Source organism: Crocuta crocuta, unplaced genomic scaffold, assembly GCF_008692635.1.
Source record: "Crocuta crocuta isolate KB4526 unplaced genomic scaffold, BGI_CrCroc_1.0 scaffold36, whole genome shotgun sequence".
Lineage (NCBI taxonomy): Eukaryota > Metazoa > Chordata > Mammalia > Carnivora > Hyaenidae > Crocuta > Crocuta crocuta.
This window is the reverse complement of record NW_027532203.1, coordinates 23,788,974-23,807,880: the sequence shown is the minus strand read 5'-3', so window position 1 is coordinate 23,807,880 and position 18,907 is coordinate 23,788,974. Positions and strand designations below refer to the sequence as shown.

Sequence of the window (18,907 nt, the reverse complement as noted above, 5' to 3'; positions counted from 1 at the left end):
AAGAGCACATGTGTAAGAATTTCTCTAGGATACATAACTAAGAATGGCATGGCTAGGTCTCAAAGTGTGAGAATCATCTCTTTTAATAGAAAATGCCAAATATTTGTCAAAGTCAAATATTTGTATGCACTCCCACCAGCAATATGTAAAAAAAATCAGTTGCCTGAGTTCTCATTTTCTAACAGTGTGTTGGGCATATAACACACCTCCACAGAGATTTCACATTTCACTGTGCTGATTATTGACAAATTGAGGGTCTCTTCATATGATATGTAATATCTCTCCTTCCACTTCTGAGAAATGCCAATTAGTTGGTCATAGTGTGTGTATGTTGCAAAAAATCTTCCTCTCTAAACAAACAAGCAAGCAAACAAAAACTCCTAAAATCATCTTCTTATTAAAAGAAGTTCTTTACATATTCTAGATCTAATCTTCATTAGTTATATGTGTATAAAATATCTTCCTCCAGTATGCAGTATGTCTTTACTTGCTTAACAGACTTTTGGTGAATTGAAATGTTAATTTTCATGTATTCATATTTATTTATCTTTCATTGGTTGCATTTATTAAGTCTTCTTTAAGAAATTATTTTTATGCCAAGGTCTTTACAATATATTTTTATATTATTTTGTAATTTTGTCTTTATAATTTAGACATTTACATTGACTTTTTTAACCTAGCTCAATGATTCCAATAATTAGTGTGATGTAGAGATTCAAATATATATTTTTTATGAACAAGTGCTTATTGTGAAAAAATTTATTGAAGATTTTTTCCCCCAACTACAACAGGATACCTGGTCATTAACCAACTTCCCCCAAGACCTGGGTCTGTTTCTAACTTTATAGTGTTTTTCTCTCCTCATTGTCTCACTTCCATTGTCCCCCTAGACTAATTACTATAACTTTACAATAACTCTTGATATTTGGTAATATCTTGACCATTCTTGATATTTGGAATGTACTGTTTATTGTTTATTCTTGTACTTTGCTCTTGCATATATGCTTTAGAATCAACTTACAATTAAAAAAACAAAAAGCCCTGTCAGGATCTTTATTGTAATTGTGTTGAAGCTATAATATATTTGGGGGAAATCACATTTTTTTCAACAATTGCATCTTCTTATCTATAAGCATTGTACATGACTCCATTTATTTAAACATTCTCTAATGTCTTCTAATAAAGATCTATATATATTTTTTCATAAGGGGCTTACAAATTCTGTATTTTTTTTAAAGAATCATCCTTAATTATTTTCAGTTTTGGTCATATATTTTTTTTTCTAGTTTACATTTTTAATATACCTATTCTATAGAAATGGCATTTACTGCATATATTTATTTTATATCCAGCAATTTCTTAAATTATCTTATTGATATTTTCACATCCAAATGTTTGTAGAAATAGTAATCTGGCCATTTTAAAGGAAAGTTTAAAAGCCTATGAAAAATGGAGGCAAAAAGAAAAAAGCTTGAAGATATGTAAGCGTTCTGGCCATCATTCCAGTGATGGGAAAAATTTACAATAAAATCCTTATGAATGGATTTTTACAAATCCAGCTTTTGTGTTTTTCACTGGGATGTGTCTACTGCTAAGAAATTGTGTTCTGCCTTGTTCAGATACCAGGTTCTTTTCTTGCTGGAATGATGCTTTGGGGTTTATGATAGATAGAAAAGTAAAATCTAACACCTTTCCCCCCACATCCATCCCTACTTCAAAAGAAACTGCTCTGTTTGATCCTTTTCCTGAAGTTCCTATTGACAGGACATCAATCATTTTATTTGTATACCACTTTTCACAGCACTAAAAGTGCTTCTCAGAACTAGTAACATCCCAGTTCCCAACACAGACTGACAAATTATTTGTTCAAAAGGCAAGCTTATCAAGCCTGCACTGCTTACCTTTCTGTGTGCAGAGCTGTACTGGCTGAATGTGAAATAAGGGTGGAATCTGGTGCCCATGTCATTAGACAGAGGTGCTGTGGAAGTCTCTGCAGTGGCCTCTCGGAAATGCAGGCTGCAGTCTTGTGGGGTCTGGGAGGCCATATGTACCTGCAGGTAAGGAAGGGAACATGCCAGTTTCTCCAATAGCCTTTCATAGATAACACACTGCCAGGAAACCCAAATCCAGGGAATGAAAATTGACATGTAGTATTAACCATTCCAGGGGCAGCACTTGGTAAACAAGTTTCAGTGGTTAAGGTAATTTTAAATAAAATTGAGACAAATGTCATGTATTAGAAAAATGTATAACCATTCTTTTTTAAACCATTCTTCAACATGGCTCCTCTGCTTGGGAAAGGTTTATCTTCTCATTCTGTCTATACGAATTTCATCTTCTTTTCTCTTCTACCCCTTTCTTCCCATGGGATTATTCTTCCCAATTATTAGCAGACTTTACTTGAATTTCCAGTAATCAGAATACATGGCATGATTCTTCTCTCTGATCCAAATAATACAACCTAAATTTATGTTTTCTTATATTTTTTCTTTAGTAGTACTTATAGAGATAAATTAATATTCACACATGTGTACCTATGCTGTAACAAATGTGTATGAGTTTCCATATTAGGCTAGAATAACATGATCATGTTAATTTCTATTTGAGTTCTAAAGGCTAGCCATGTAATAACAGTGTAACAAAAGTAGCATCACACACACACATATACACACACAGTTAATAAGTACATATGAAATTATTATATTATGTTGTTTTGGAAAATTTCCTTGTCTCATATGTTTATGTTTTGATTAAACACTTGAAAGCAGAGGATGTACATCTTTGTTCTATAATTTTTTTCTGGATACATAAGAAAGATATAAATACAGATGGATATATATAACCATTTTTGAGTGACAGAAATTACTAAAAGGTATGATAATTTTAGTTTATAATTTCCAAATAGTAAAGGAAAGTGGCAACTTTAAGTTTGTAAATGCTTGTGTATACTATGTGATGTGTATACACTTATAGTTATTTGGCAAATGGTTATAAACACCAAAATGCACACACAAATTGATAATATATAATCTGTACAATTATTTTATAATAATCAAGAAATTAGGCACTTATATTATAAAAACAATATTTCTAAAAGTTACACATGGATTTTGTCTCATAATAATATAAAGCTAATTACAAGATTAAGAATTTATCTCAGTAGCGTTCAAGAAACAAAAAGCGTGCATAATTTACATTTGATTTCAGTGGGATGACTCTTTAGGAAAACAAAATCCAATGGTTTTCACTAAAGAAACATGTTATGGCCTGGAAAAAATATATTTATAGTATCTAACTTGTGCAAATATTTTCCTTTCAACAAATTCTTCGATTAGCACATACATATATAGTCATAAAACAACCTTTAAGCCACACTTTACTAAGCCCTAAAGCAGATAAAAATCAAATGCAGATGTGGAATGGGAGCCAAACAGATGCTGAAAACCCCTGTCAATATCCTAAAGGAATCCATTCTCTATCAGAAACTTAATTTCTACTATAAAGAATTTGATTATGTATTGTTATACAAAATGTGATTAATGTTTTGTGGTGATTAATCAACTGCAAAATATATAATTATGCCATCTGTATTTTTCCAGCTTCTTGTCACTTAAAAATTCTGCAGGGGAGTTGAGTGGTGGGGGTATTGAGAACTTGTGGCATTTGGAGGGCTTTAAAGCCACAGGAGACTAGTCTGGGGAAAAGAATAACTTACAGGCCTGATGCTTATTGTAATGGAAAAGGAATAAGATAGTAAACAAAGAGACCCCCAAGGCCCACTGGCTCCCTGCAGAACAGAAGATCCTGAGAAGAGCGGCCTCATTTTCCCAGGCACAGCAAGAATTACCTCCCCTAGATAAATTGCCAGTTGCTCTTAACTCCAAGAACAGGTTACAGACTTCATCTTGACTAGTAATGGCCTCAGTGCCAGGTAAGGGATTTATCATTTAGTTCAGTACATTAATAAAGTAAATATTTTTTCATTTCTGTTCCACCACAATCCAGGATCTAAGTCTGTGATTAAGGTTTATGGCACAAACCATATTCATGTCTTCCTAAAAAATGAAAACTGTTAGAGTTGTATTTACACATATGTCCCAGGTGGAAAAAGTTTCAATATAGTTGAGAGTTGCTTATTAAGTTGAATTCTACAGAATACCTAGGGTTTTAATATATTATTTTGACCTAGAAAATACTAGATAATATGTTTCATTGATTTTTTTTTTCATTTTACTATTGCTTTGGGGGGAGCATTATGTAGAAACAGCTTAAAATAAGTTCTACTTCAAATTCCCAGTGGCTTTTAGGAGGAAAGATAGCATTCTACTTGTGTGCTAAAGGGTAGCACAGGAAGATGGAGTGATTTTCTTAAAGCATCTTCCTTAACCTTGGATATATATCAGAATTACATGGAATTCATTTTTTTAAAGGTGAAGTCTGGGCGCACATGTAGAGATTCTGCTTTCATTGCTCTGGGGTAGAATCCAAACACTGGTGTTTTTAGATGCTTCCAGATAATTTTCATGTAATTTTCATCCAGGATGGATATCCAATAAGCTAGTGATTAGTGGTTCTTCAAGTGTGGGCCTCATACCACCAGCTCAGCATCACCAAGAAACTTGTTAAAAATATAAATTATTAAACTCCACTGTAGTCCTACTGAATCTGAACGTCTGAACATGAAGTCCAATGGTCTGTAATGCAGTAAGTCCTACAGGTGACTTTGATATACACTGATTGCTCCTCAGACTTCAGTTTGCACTGGAATCCAAATTTGTGATATAGTAGGTTTGAGGTGAGGGTCAAGAATCTGTATTTCTAACTGGTTTCCATCCACTGTTGATGCTGCTGGAGTGGGTCCCAAACTCTGGGTCTACAGGGCTAAAGTGTTGCAGCCAATGTAAGCTGAGACTAACAAAACAATATATTTACAGATGCTTTTAATATGTTCTGCATTATTCTTCTTAATCTAAGAATTACTCTATTTTTAAAAGACAGCCATTGTACAACCTTTAGTTTCAAACGAGCAGGTCATATTCCTCTCCAGCTTCTAGAACAAAAGCTATGTGTGTGCAGCAGCTCATCTGCCCTTGTTCATTCCTGAGTGTGAATTTAACAGTTTAGCTCTCAATAAACTATGTGTGTGATGAGAGAGAAAATGAAAGGATATTTTGATTGAACTCAAGTAAATTCAGTCTAGCAAAAGATTTGATGTAGTCTTTTCAGTATTGTTTTACTTAATTGACAGGCTGTTTTGAAATAATATTGACTAGATGTATTTTGGTTAAAAGATGGAATCTGTCCACTTTGGCAACTGGCAACAAGCAGATGTCTATTGACTAGATTTTTCAGTTCTGAACCAGTTATGAAGCTTAGCAGACATTAGTTTATTTCACCATTGCAGTTACTTTCTGTTCATATGGCCCTAATATCCACCAACCTTTAATCCTCTGTCACATAATTATGAATCTGCCATCAGCAACTAACAGGGAACATTTCACTAACAAAGGAGAAACCATCTCTTCCCTCAATCTTTCATACGCATATTCTGATCATTATAACAATGTGAATGGAAATATGGAAGACTATCTGTGACAGTTTAATTAGGCTTGGGAAGAGATTTTTTTTCCTAATTTTTAAGACTGTGGGTATGATACACCTATACATCACCAGAAAATGAGAAGTAATAATCAATTTTGGCACATGGCTTGTAGAAGAATAATTTTCTTCTTTCTCCCCTTTACCAGGAGAAAAGGAAGAAAATAATTTGAAGGAATAAAGATGTAAAAGAAAAGGAGGAACTGGAGGCAGCTCCTTGTATCATACATTGCTCTCAGTGGGACTTAGGTGAAAGCTTCAACTAAACTATTTCATGGAGTTGAGAGCAAGGAGTTGATTGTTTAAGATGTCATCTGCACCTGTGTATAAAAACAGAACATACTTAGCATATGTTACCAAGATCTCAAAAGATGTCAGATTCTGTCAAATTTAGCATATTTCATCAAGATCTCAAAAAAAGACTTTAGATTTTATCAAATTAGTGAGGGACCATGTGTTCAAGTCACCATTTGGCTACCAAAAACAAACAAAAAAAGTCAACAAGAAGCAATATTGCTAAATGTTGATAAACAGCTTAATCACCCATTAGGATGACTCAAAAAGAAAACATATTACTTATTTGGAATTTGGAGATGACTCTTAAAAAAAGACAGAAAGACCTGGTTAGGAGAAAGAGAAAAGACCTAGAATTCACTGATCTAGGAAAGAAATACTGATGGCAAAAATAGTAAAATAGAACTATCACCACATAATCCAAATGCATACTCAGTTATCTCAATGACTGTGAAATTTAAGATGGAATTTGATACAGGACAAAGGCAGACATGTTTAGAAATTTAAAAAAAAAAAGAAAAAGATCCAAAAACAGGCTTTATCAATCATAATGTGGGATGGACTTGACTTTGTGCACCAACTTAGTCCCTGACCTTTAGAAGCACAACTGTACAAAGGGCTAGAAAGGATATGAAAATCAAGAGTTATCACACACTGTTGGCATAGTGCTTCCAGTTTCCATGACTTGAGAAAAGTAAATGTCTTTGCAACACCGAAAGCTTGAAAATGTTATCGGGAGAAGAATTTAAAAATTTCACCTATTGAGTGGCACCTGGCTGGCTCAGTCAGAAAAGCATATGACTCCTGATCTTGGGGTTGTGAGTTTGGGCCCTATACTGGGCATAGAGATTATTAAAAAAAAAACAAATGAAAATATTTTTTCACATATTGATAAATGAATGAACACATATTGTATAAATACAGATTTACTTTGAAAATTTTAATGTTGGGTGAAAAAAGAAAGTTGCAGAATAGTAAGAACAGAATGAGAATATTTATATAAAGCTTAAAGCAAACAACATATGACTTATGAATACATTGAGATAGGAAGTCCTCTAGGCAAAGGTGGAAAATGTATTGAAGAAGGGAGTATAAAGGTGATTTCTATAAAAATTAACTTGATTAAAAGTGCATGTGATTTAATATTCAAATTATTAATTTTAATGCTTAATTTCTGGAAGTCCATTAGATCATTATATTTTTGGACTATTATAATGTTTAAAAAGTTGAAGGAACAGGGGCACCTGGGGGACTCAGTTGGTTGAGCATCTGACTCTTGGTTTCAGCTCAGAACACGATCTCACAGTTCATGGGTTCAAGGTCCACATGGGGCTCTGGGCTGACAGTGTGGGGCCTATTTGGGATTCTCTGCTCTTCCCTTTTACTCTGCCCTTCCCCTGTTTGCTCTCTCTCTCATAAAATAAATAAATAAACTTTAAAAAAAGTCGAAGAAACAAAGAAATGTCCCCATATAGGTCTGTCTATGAGAGGAGCACAAGAGAAGGCTGTGCTAATTTCATTATTATCTGGGCAAGTGTTTCCTCACCTCTGTGAGTAGAGCACTAGGTTGAATGTACATTTTGGGCAACTGATACATTTTGTCTTCAAAGAATTTCCAGTTTTTTTCTTTAAGAAAGGTTTAGTTATTTATTTTGAGAAAGAAAGCATGAGTTCGAGAGGCCAGAGAGAGAAGAAGAGAGAGATTCCCAAACAGGTTGACAGTGCAGAGCCCGATGTGGGGCTCAAACTCACAAACCACGAGATCATCACCTGAGCCAAGACAGTCAGCTGCTCAACCAGCTGAGTCACTCAGGTGTCCCAAAGAGTTTTTAGTCCCAAAGCACCACCCGATCAAAGAAAATTGAAAGAGGTTAAAATTCTAGGCAAAGTCTTCTGTTTCTTATGGCATTTTGAAAACAGTTCGAGTCTCCATCAGCCATGCTATTTTTGCTATAGATTTTAATATCATTGTAAAAACGAATTCAACCTGAGGAAAATCAAAGTATATTCATTTTCACTTATGATTAGATATTGAAGAAATGGCACCAAAAATAATAAGATACATATGAGTAAACTAACCAAAGTGGTGGAAGACCTCCAAAAGCTATAAAACACAGATTAACAAAATTCGAGATGACACAAAGAATTGGAAAGACATTCCATGCTCATGGACTGGAAGAACAAATATTGTTAAATGTCTAAATGTTGAGGAAATGTTATTTTGATGTGTTCCAATCATTATAAGCTTCTCCATGAGAACTAACCACTAATGCTTTGTTACAGAACTTCAACTTTCCAAAGATACCATAGCAGGGTAACCAATTAAAAGAGACCATTAAGGAAATACATTGCAATTAAGTTTACATTCAGTAGATAGGGCTTGTTGGTAGATAAGAGGAATCTCTTAAATGTGGGTTATTTATTTATTTTTACATTTTATCATGTTGATTATCACAGCATGGGACATTCTTTTAGATTAAAAACATTGTGAAACGTTAAATTTAAAAAATGAAAAAGCCAATGTGCACAATTAAACAATTATCACTCTCAACCTAGACTCACAAATGAAAATAAATAGGTAAGACAAGAGCACATAAACACTTAGGGGGTCTCAGTTATACTCACTGCCTCTGTGGCAGCTCCATTAACTTGAAACCTTGGGTTGTTATTAAGAAATTAGAGTCCTGCCTCAGGAAGGGATGGAGTTATGCTTGTTCATAAGCCTGGGATCTCGCTTCCTCATCGCACGTATAGTACACATACTTATTAAGATGAGGCATTTACCAAATGCCCAATCTACTTCCTTTTTTCAAAATGTGTATTCAAATTCTACTAAAGAGTGTACGTTTGCAACTTGAGATGAAGCCCATGGTTCTACATAACATGATAAAGAAAGTGTAAAAGAGTAAACAGCAATGGCAACAACAGAGCCACTTTAAGCAGGCTCAAAAACCAGATGATATACTTTCATGGACCAGAAATGGAACAGATGCAGAGAACAGTGGGCATAGCTATGGCATCAGGCCTGCTGCCTCCAAGACTGTGAACAGATAATGGCAATGATATTCAGTAATGGATCATCTGCTTAAAGCCATCTACAGCTCAGTGGTCAGAACAGTCTACTCAGGGATGGCTTGAAAAAGCAGAAACTTAAGACTCTAGGGAAGAATGAAGAACAAGTCAAAGCTATATGATCAGAAATGGCAACAGACTATAGCTGGCTGGTGGACAGGAAGTGCAAAATCCTGGGTAGTTCAGCAAGACACTGACCCACACTGTAAGGACTGAGGCTCAGTATACAGGGGGCAAAGCCAAAATCATGAGACAAAAGCAGGTAAGAAAAGGAAGGATGAAGGGAGAAAAGGAGAAACAACACCAAACTTTCCACACAAAATTACCATTTACTCCAAAAGAGCAAAAGCAAATGAAAAACCAAAGATATATAGATATATTATAAATTCCTGGCGGAAAAGTATTTATCCAAGATAGGATTAATTTCATGTAAAATCTTAGATAGTGTAAAAATGCTAACTTACAATACAGTAAAATTCACTTCTCTACAGAAAGGGCATAATAAGCAAAGTTAAAGGACAACACATGGCAAGAAAATATTTATAATGCATATAAGTGACAAATGTTTATTGTATAGTGCCTATTAAGGATTAGCAGGGGTACCTGGCTGGCTCAGCAGTGGAGCATGCAATTCTTGATCTAGAGGTCTTAAGTTCGAGCACCACCTTAGGTGTAGTGATTACTTCAAAAATAAAATATTTTAGGGCTGCCTGGGTGGCTCAGTTGGTTGAGGATCTGACTGCAGCTCAGGTCATGATTTCCTGCTGAAAGTTCTCCCGTTGTTATGTCATTCTGACAGCACAGACCCTGTTTCGGATTTTCTGTCTCCCCCTCTCTTTCTGCCCCTCCCTCACCTGGCCTCTCTCTCTCTAAAATAATAAACATAAAAAAAATTTTTTTAATAAATAAAACAGGGGCGCCTGAGTGGCTCAGTCGGTTAAGCGGCCGACTTAGGCTCAGGTCATGATCTCACAGTTCATGGGTTTGAGCCACGCATTGGGCTCTGTACTCACAGCTCAGAGCCTGGAGCCTGCTTCACATTCTGTGTCTTCCTCTCTCTCTCACCCTCCCTTGCTCACACTCTGTCTCTCTCTCTCTCAAAAATAAATAAACAGTAAAAGAATAAATAAATAAAACTAAATCTTAAAAAAAGTCTAGCAAATCAGTAAGGAAGATACAAACAACTCAATGGTTATGAATAGGATGCATTAAAGATAAAAAAAGTTCCTTAAGATATGAAAAGGTGATCAACTTAAATATTATAAGGAAAATGAAAAATAAAATATTTTACCTGCATCTAATTGACAAAACGTAAAAGATCTGACAATACCATATGTTGGACATAATGTCTCCTTTACTAGCCTAGTATAAAACTCGTAGGTAATATTACCTGCCTATACATATACTTTGAAAAACCCAATAATATCATATCATAGTATCATAATATTTAATATTATAAATAAAATATAAAGAAGGAATAAAAGGAAGTAGCTTACAATATAATTATATAGTTATAATGCATAAATACTTGGGCATGACAGCATAATGTTAGGTAGTTGCCTCCATATCATGGTGAAAAGGACAGCAATGAATATAGAACAAAACCTGGCTTTTTTAGTAAAGAATTTCTTGACCATGGGCATTTGTCATGTGGTTTGTAAACTTTTTAAAGTACCAAATTTAATGCATATCTGGACCTCCCAGAAAAACAAAACAAAACAAAGCAAAAACCCAGGATAGCTTTCTATAGTTTATACAGTGGTTCTGGTCATTAAAAATTCAGTGTAAGCTAAAACTAAGTGAAAAATTCTTTGAACTTATATGGAAGTTAATTTATAACTCTTATAATTACACACAAGTTTGCGGTTTTTTGCCTTGTCCTGTTTTGCTGATCTTCATAAATGACCAGTTACATTTTCAAAAGGTCTTTGAGGAACAGGACAATTCTTGTCAAGAGTCTGTCACCCGCATTGTTAAGTCATCACACATCCCTGACCCCCCACCCAACCCCACTTAATGCCAGTAGTACTTTCAAATCATTGTGACACCTAAAACTTCCCCACAAATTACAATGACTCTCAGACTCTTTTAGTGCATTGATTGTGATATAAATTGGTACAACTTACAAGGGAAGTTTGTTAATTTATAATAAATTTAAAGGCTTCATTCTCTAAGTCCAAGCAATTCCACTCACAATCATATACACCAGGGAGTTAACTCATGATTTGGTGAAGAAATGTACATGAGTGATTACTGCAGCCCAGAGAAAAATTGAAACTACCTAAATGTCTATAAACAGAAGGGATAAATAAATTGTGATATATTCTTGCAATGGAATACTTGATATACGTATAAAATGATAAAGCTACATATATGAAATGATAAATTTCAAAAACATAAAATTCAGAAAAAGTTGCAGAAGGAGTTGTATGATGTCAATTACATAATTTTAAATGAGACCAATAGTTTACATTGTTCAATGTGCATACATATGTAGTAAAAAACAATAACTCAAATCAGTGTTGAGACAGACTTTTCCTCTTTTTTTGAGGAATCTAGTATGTTACTTCCATAAACAAAAGTTTCAAAGGGGATATGTCAAAATGTTTATGTCATTAACTTGGTAGCTACCAGCATGTTTCTTATATTATTCTCTATATCAAGAATAGTTAGTTGTTCAACCATATTGTTTTAGCTAACCAGAACCAGGATCTCTTTCAAGGCATGGGCTTTTGTTGGCGCCAGAAAGGGTTTTTTTTTTTTTAAATCTTGTATTTGAAATATTTTCTTACAAATAGCTCTTTAAAGTTTATTTATTTATTTTGAGAGAAAGAGAGAGAGAGAATGAGACTGAACAGGGGAGGGGCATAGAGAGGGAGAGAGAGATTATCCCAAGCAGACTGCACTGTCAGTGAGGAGCCTGCTCAAGGCTCAAGCTCACAAACCAGGAGATCATGACCTGAGCCAAAACCAAGATTCAGTGGCTTAATGGACTAAACCACCCAGGCGCCCTTACTAATAACTTTTCCCACAGGTCTTTTGATAGCTTAAATTTTCTATAAGAAATCCACACTCTTTGCATAAAACAATGTATCACTCATCTTGTTTTCCTTAGCTTCTATCATGTCTGCTTTGTGTATCATGTACAAGAAATAAATAGCTGGAATGTGGAGGTAGATGTTTTATGAAAATAAACACATGAAATGTATATTACTGATGAAATGATTTTGCCCTGTGCCAGGAACTTTAGTTCATAATGTCCTTAAAAAAATTAATTGTATGCTAACATAGATGTGTATAGATACACATAGATGTGTTTTCTTATAATCTCTGAAACTTTGAAAAAGGAAAACTATTTCCTAGATTATTTCTAAGCATTACAGACATTCTGTAACATATATCAGAGGACAGAGTACCTACTCATATTTCTTTTCTTTTTTTCTTTCTTTTTTAATAGTAAAGATTTATCCAGTAAGAAATACAAATAGGATATTAAAGTTATGCCACAGCTGTTGCAAAAATTTATTTTATTTTTCAACATAGAACAGTTACAGATGAGCAGAGACTTCACAGCAAGCAGCATAAAAGCCATAAGGCAGTGACCTTTCAAACTCAAAACTTCTGTGTAATGTGTATCTAGTGGAATAAAAGTGGGTGTCTGAGAATGATACAGCATCAAGGTGATAAAAACAGATGAGGGTCCATTCATGTTAACTTCCTTGTGACTGTGGACTCCAATTTAAGTTATGATTTGTAGTATATTTATGTTTTCACAACTTTTTAAAGTTTTTTATGTTTATTTTTGAGACAGAGAGAGACAGAGCATGAGCAGGGGAGGGGCGGGGGGGAGGGGGAGGCAGAATCTGAAGCAGGCCCCAGGCTTTGAGCTGTCAGCACAGAGCCTGACACAGGGTTCGAACCTATTGTTTTCACAAACCCTTAAGATCTCAAGAGGCTAGATGTTTACTCCAAGGGGGACCTGCTAAGAACTAAAGCCAAATTTCAGAACTTGGAATATGTAGGTCCTTTCAGAAGTACCTCTTGATACAGTAATTTCTATTGTCGCCTAGGAATGCTATTTATTAAAAGCAGTCAATCAATGTTGTTGAATAAATAGATTAATTGGATTTGTCATAGTGGGGCATCATGCTTCATTTACCCCAAGGATTGGCTTCCATCATTAGTATCAGATGCTGTTTCAGAGTTGCAGGAATATCTATCAAGATGACAATTCAGAGATTAGCTTTATGAAAAATACTCATTTCTGGCCCATTATGCATTGTCCTAACTAATTTATCTAAAATTTTATTAAGATACTTTCACATAGACCTTGTTCTAGTGTGTAATAAAATCTCTCTACTAACCCCATATATACTACTTTAAAAATGTTAGACAAGGGTTCTCTGTGTAGAGTAATCCCTGACCCTGGCATGTGTATTTTCTTCTCAAGCCACATAGCAGTTGCAAACTTCAAGCCCTCTTCCTAATTTCAAGTCTTCAGTCAACCACACATTCATTCATTTGGTTAGTCAGTCATCAATATATGTTTATTAATTACCATTATGTGCCATGCATCATTATAGATGCTGAGATTGAGCAGTGACAAAACATGCAAAGTTCCTGCACTCACAAAGCTATTCTGAAGGGGAGACAGACAATAAGCTGAAATATAAATTTATCTATCTATCTATCTATCTACCTACCTACCTACCTACTTACCTACCTACCTACCTGCCTACCAACCTATCTATCTGTCTACCGTCTATTCATCTAATGATGCCAGAGCACATAAAAATGCTAAGGAGAAGCTAAAGCAGGGACAGAAACTATCAAGTGTGTTTGGGCTCCAGAGGAAGAGGGATCGTGGTGCAGATTGCAGTTTTAGATAGGGTGATCAGGCTTTTCTGATTAGGTGGATATTTAATTGAAGATGGAAAGGAAGTGAGCAAGTAAATCCATGAGAAGATCTTGCCAGGTAGCAGGATCAGCAAGTCCAAAGATCTCAAGGCTGGGGTGTGCCTGGTATGTTAAAAGCTCAGAGACAAGGCCATGATGCAAATCCCAGATGTTTGCCTGAACCTCTGAAGTCAAGTATCTCTTTCTTTGCCTATCACCTTGACCATCCTCTCAGCTTTCTTCACCATGATTCTTTCTTGAATTACAAAAACCAGGACCATGAGAATGCATTCGGGTTTTCAAAGAGGAATAATAACACTGGGAATTTAGTTTTTTCCCCTTTGTAGCCTAGTATTCTTTTAGTCATCTGCCTTCCCAATCCCCTCACCCAGCAAGTTTATAACACAAATCTTCCTTAGAGTTTGCATGGTTCAAAATGTTTTGACCTCTTCGTATTGTGTATACTACTGCCAATGTTAAAGGGAGCTCTATATCTACATTTAAAAGTTAACTGAGCTTTCCTAAAGGAAAGCTGGGATATAGGAATTTCACTTGTTATATGAAATATTCTTTGATAGAACATAGTGTCAGACTAAGAAAATTGTTTAAATAGAGAGAAAAATAAGAATTGCATCAATTTAATATTGGCACATAATACAGCTAGACTTTTTTTTAATGCTACCTGACTATCATTCACAAATAATTCCTGATCTATATGGATTTGTTCTTCAGTAAGTACAGATGTACCCTGAATATATCCCTTGTTTTTTTTTTAAACTTTTGGAGGTACCAGTAACCTTTTCCAATTTGCTTTATCTTGAAAAATGCAAGAAAACTCAAAACTTAATTCGGAACTCAAGTCTATACAGTATTATTTGTAAGATTTACATTCTCATTCAATTAATTATAATGACAGTGGTGAATGCCCTCTCTATTCTGATCCATTCATACATTGTTTCAAACTGTTGTACTCAGTGTGGCTATGTGTATCCTGTACTATTAGTTACCACTCATCTCTTCATTTTTTGCATTTTCAACTATTTTCCTGACTACAAACCATCCACTTCTGGCCCCAGGCAACTGCTGCTCTGCCTTCTATCATTTCAGAATAAATTTGTCTTTTCTGGAGTTTCATATAAATGGAATGACATGGCATGACCTCACTCATATCTGGATTCTTTGGTATGATTTTAGGTTGATCATGTGATCGTCTACCAATAGTTTGTTTCTTTTTATATCTGAACACTATTTCATTGCATGATATTTCACAATTTGTTTATTTACTCATTTATTGGTGGGCAATATTAAGATTTCCAATTTGGGGCCATTAGAAATAAAGTTCCTCTAAATAAACATATACAAGTCTTTAAAAGGACACATTGTTATTTCTTTTCTACTTTATTGTATAATTGCCTTTTTCATAAAATTATTTTCCAAATTGGTTGAACCACTTTAAATTTTCACCAACATTATATGAGAGTTTAGTTACTCTACATCCTCACCAACACGGAAGTGTGTGTGCATGTATGTGTTTTAATCTTACTCACTCTAATGAGGATGTAGGTCTACCTCTATTGATTTTATTGGCATTCCCCTCAAGGTTAATGTTGTTGAGTATCATTTCATTTGCTCGTGGCCATTTGTATATCTTTATTTCTGAAGTGCCTGTTTAACTGTTTTCCTCATTTAAAAAATTGGGTTTGTGTCATTAGTATGAGGTTATAGAAGATCTGAAAAATTTATCTTCTGGAAACTAGTTATTTGTCATATATATGAGTTATACACATTTCCCCCTAGTCTGTGATTTAACTTTTTGTTTTCTTAATAATGTCTTTCAAAGAGAAAATTAAAATTTTCAATTTTAATAAATGTCAATTTATCATGTTTTCCTTTTATGATTAGTTCTTTCTGAGCTCTATATAAGAAATTTTTGCTTTCTACAAGGACACAACAGTTTTTTCCTGTTTTCTTCTAAAAGTTTTTGAATAGTAGTTTTTACATTTAAGAACTCTGATCTATTTTGAGTTAACTTTCATTTATGTGGGGAGGTAATGCTTGAGGTTCTTTATTTTCCTTATGTCTCTCCAGAAATCTCATGGGGCACCTGGGTGGCTCAGTCAGTTAAGCGTCCGACTTTGGCTTAGGTCATGATCTCATGGTTTGTGGGTTTGAGACCCACATAGGGTGCTGACAGCTAGCTCAGAGCCTGGAGCCTGTTTCAGGTTCTGTGTCTCCCTCTCTCTGACCCTCCCTTGCTCATGCTGTCTTTCTCTCTCTCTCAGAAAAAAAATAAAAATCCCAGCACCCTTTGTTATAAAGATGTTCTCTTTTATTTAAATTACATCAGCACTTTTATTGAAATCAATTGATCATGTATGAGTGGACTCATACATACATGGTGGGTGGATTTCTGAACTCTCTATTTTGTTGCCTTGATATATGTATGTGTTCCTACTCCAATCATACATTGTCTTATTTACTCTTGACTTATTTAAGTCTTCAGAGAATGCCCAATTACCAACTTTGTTCCCTTCCAATATTGTTTTGACTATTTTAGGCCATGATCATTTCCATATGATTCTAAAGCAGCTTGTCAATTTCTAAAGAAATACTGTTGAGTTTTATTTGGGATTACTTTGAATGTATGAATGACTTTGGGAAAAAATTTTAAAGATGTGTAATAATCCATGAAAATATTTTATCTCTCCATTTATGTATGCAAATCTTTGTCAGTGTTTTATACTCATCAGTGTACATATCTTGCAAACATTTTGTTAAATTTATTCTTAAGTGGTTTTTTTTGGTAATTTAAGTCAATAATTTATTCAGATTAAAATACAATTGATTTCTGTATATTGGTCTTGACTATGCAAAACTCTCTCTGATAATATAGAAATTATCTCTTTGTAAACTGGGCCAATTCAGGGCATTTTTGATTGGTTATTCTTTTCTCATAGATCATAATGTTGCTTTCCCATTGCCCAAGGCATGAAACACTGTTTTTTATCTATTTCACCCAGTTTCCTGGTTGTTTATGGTGGAAATGTAATTCCAGACTCTGTTGTTTGTTACTTGGCAGCCATAAGTGGAAGCCCACAGTAACCTTTGTTTTTTTCTTTTAATTGTTAATATTAAATGTTTATAATCTAATCCAATCACAAGAAATGTTCTTTTTTTCCTTTTATCTCCAAGCATTTTTATGTTTCTCAGCAGAAATTTAAAATGTGCTTAATATTTGTGCCCTTTGTAATTTTAATTTGATATTCATCAATTACATTGATATGCAATTGTTTGGATAGCATATATTAAAGCTTTTGTACAAATGCATTCTTTTTCTCTTTTAAAGTTTAAACTTTTTGACATTTCTGTTAGTAGTCAGAAGTGAATGTATTATCAGGATCTATTTTTTTTTTTTACATTTATTTATTTTTGTGAGAGGGAGAAAGAGCGAGACAGATTGTGAGTGGGGGAGCAGACGAGAGAGAGGGAGACACAGATCTGAAGCAGACTCCAGGCTCTGAGTTGTCAACACAGAGCCCTATATGAGGCTCAAACTCCAGAACTGACAGATCATGCCCTGACCCAAAGTCAGATGCTTTAACTGACTGAGCCACCCAGGCACCCCTATCCGATCTAATTTTGTTTGTTTTATCTTGAGGAGTAGTAGTTCCTTTTTATTTCCCTCAGTGTTTTGAGAATCTATGTTTTCTTTGATTAGTTTTGGTTATTTATACTTCATTACAAAATGATTTATTTTAATTGTGAATTTTAAAGTTTTGCATGTTGTTGATTAAAATATTCTCCATATTGAATAATGTTTGTCTGAGTTTATCAGGATATCAAGTAGTGTAGGATACTAGTAGTAGGATATCCAATACTAGTAGGATATCAAGTATTAACTTTTCCCCCCTTTTCACTAAATTAACCGTTATTTTATATTTTATGATTTAATTTAAAAACATTTAAAATATAATACTAATAATATATGTTTACTCTCTATTTCATTATTTTAGACTTTTTGTTTATTCCTCTTCTCTCCTTTTACTTCACAAAAAATTCTCTTTCCTATTTTTCCAAGTTCACAGTGTGATCAATTTATATCCATTAATATTTTAGGGATAAAGTAGTTTAAAGTCATTCATTCTCTGAAAAGATTTGTCTGATTGTATCCCATCTCCAGTACCAAACCTTTATGGCAACAATCAATTTATTTTTCCTTCTCCCCACCCCACCAGTATCAGGACACCCCTCTCTGAAGAGAAATCAGAATCACTCTGTTTAAACAGGTTGCACTGGAACATGCTATGCACTGGATTTGAATTTAATTAACTCTACGAGTCATTCCTCAAATTGGATAAGGTGATAGAGACAGTGAGGTGAGTATATAGAACTCAGTATGTCCAGTGCAAAGTAAATGATTGAAAATAATTTTCCCTCCTCATATTTGATAAATTCAAAATGAGCAAGCTGAGAGAAGTTATGTATGTTTTGATGGGCACTAACCTTTAGAGCTCAGCATCAGCCTTACCAATCATATTTTCTCCAATTGATTTCTTACTGCCTGTCGTGACGACTTACAGCCCAGTATAACTCCTGATATTTTTACATAGAGGGATGTTCCAGGTATGACCCATCTATTCTCCTGAACCATGGCTAGTTAGCATATTTTAACTTGAACAATGACACAATAAAACTGTAACACATTGAAAAGTAGTATAAAAATAATGAAAGGATATGGGGTGCCAGGGTGGCTCAGTTATTTAAGCATCAGATCTTGGTTTCTGCTCAGGTCTTGGTCTCATAGTTTGTGGGTTCGAGCCCTGCATTGGGCTCCGTGCTGGCTACACAGAGCCTGCTTGGGATCCCTTCTCTTCCTCTCTCTCTGACCCTCTCCTGCTTGTGTGCTTGCTTTCTCTGTCTCTGTCTTGTCTCTCTCTCTGTCTCTCTTTATCTCTATCTCTCAAAATAAATAAATAAACTTAAAAATAAATGATAGGGTAATGATATCTGTTTCAGAAAGAAAAAGAATGGCTTGGGGTAAGGAAAA

The 18,907-nt window shown here is 34.6% G+C and overlaps 1 pseudogene; it reads right to left on the bottom strand.

Annotated features, from left to right (window-relative positions):
• Positions 1 to 18,511, bottom strand: part of LOC144242663 (axonemal dynein light intermediate polypeptide 1-like) — a 143,789-nt pseudogene extending 125,278 nt beyond the window's left edge.
• Positions 18,512 to 18,907: the final 396 nt, after the last annotated feature.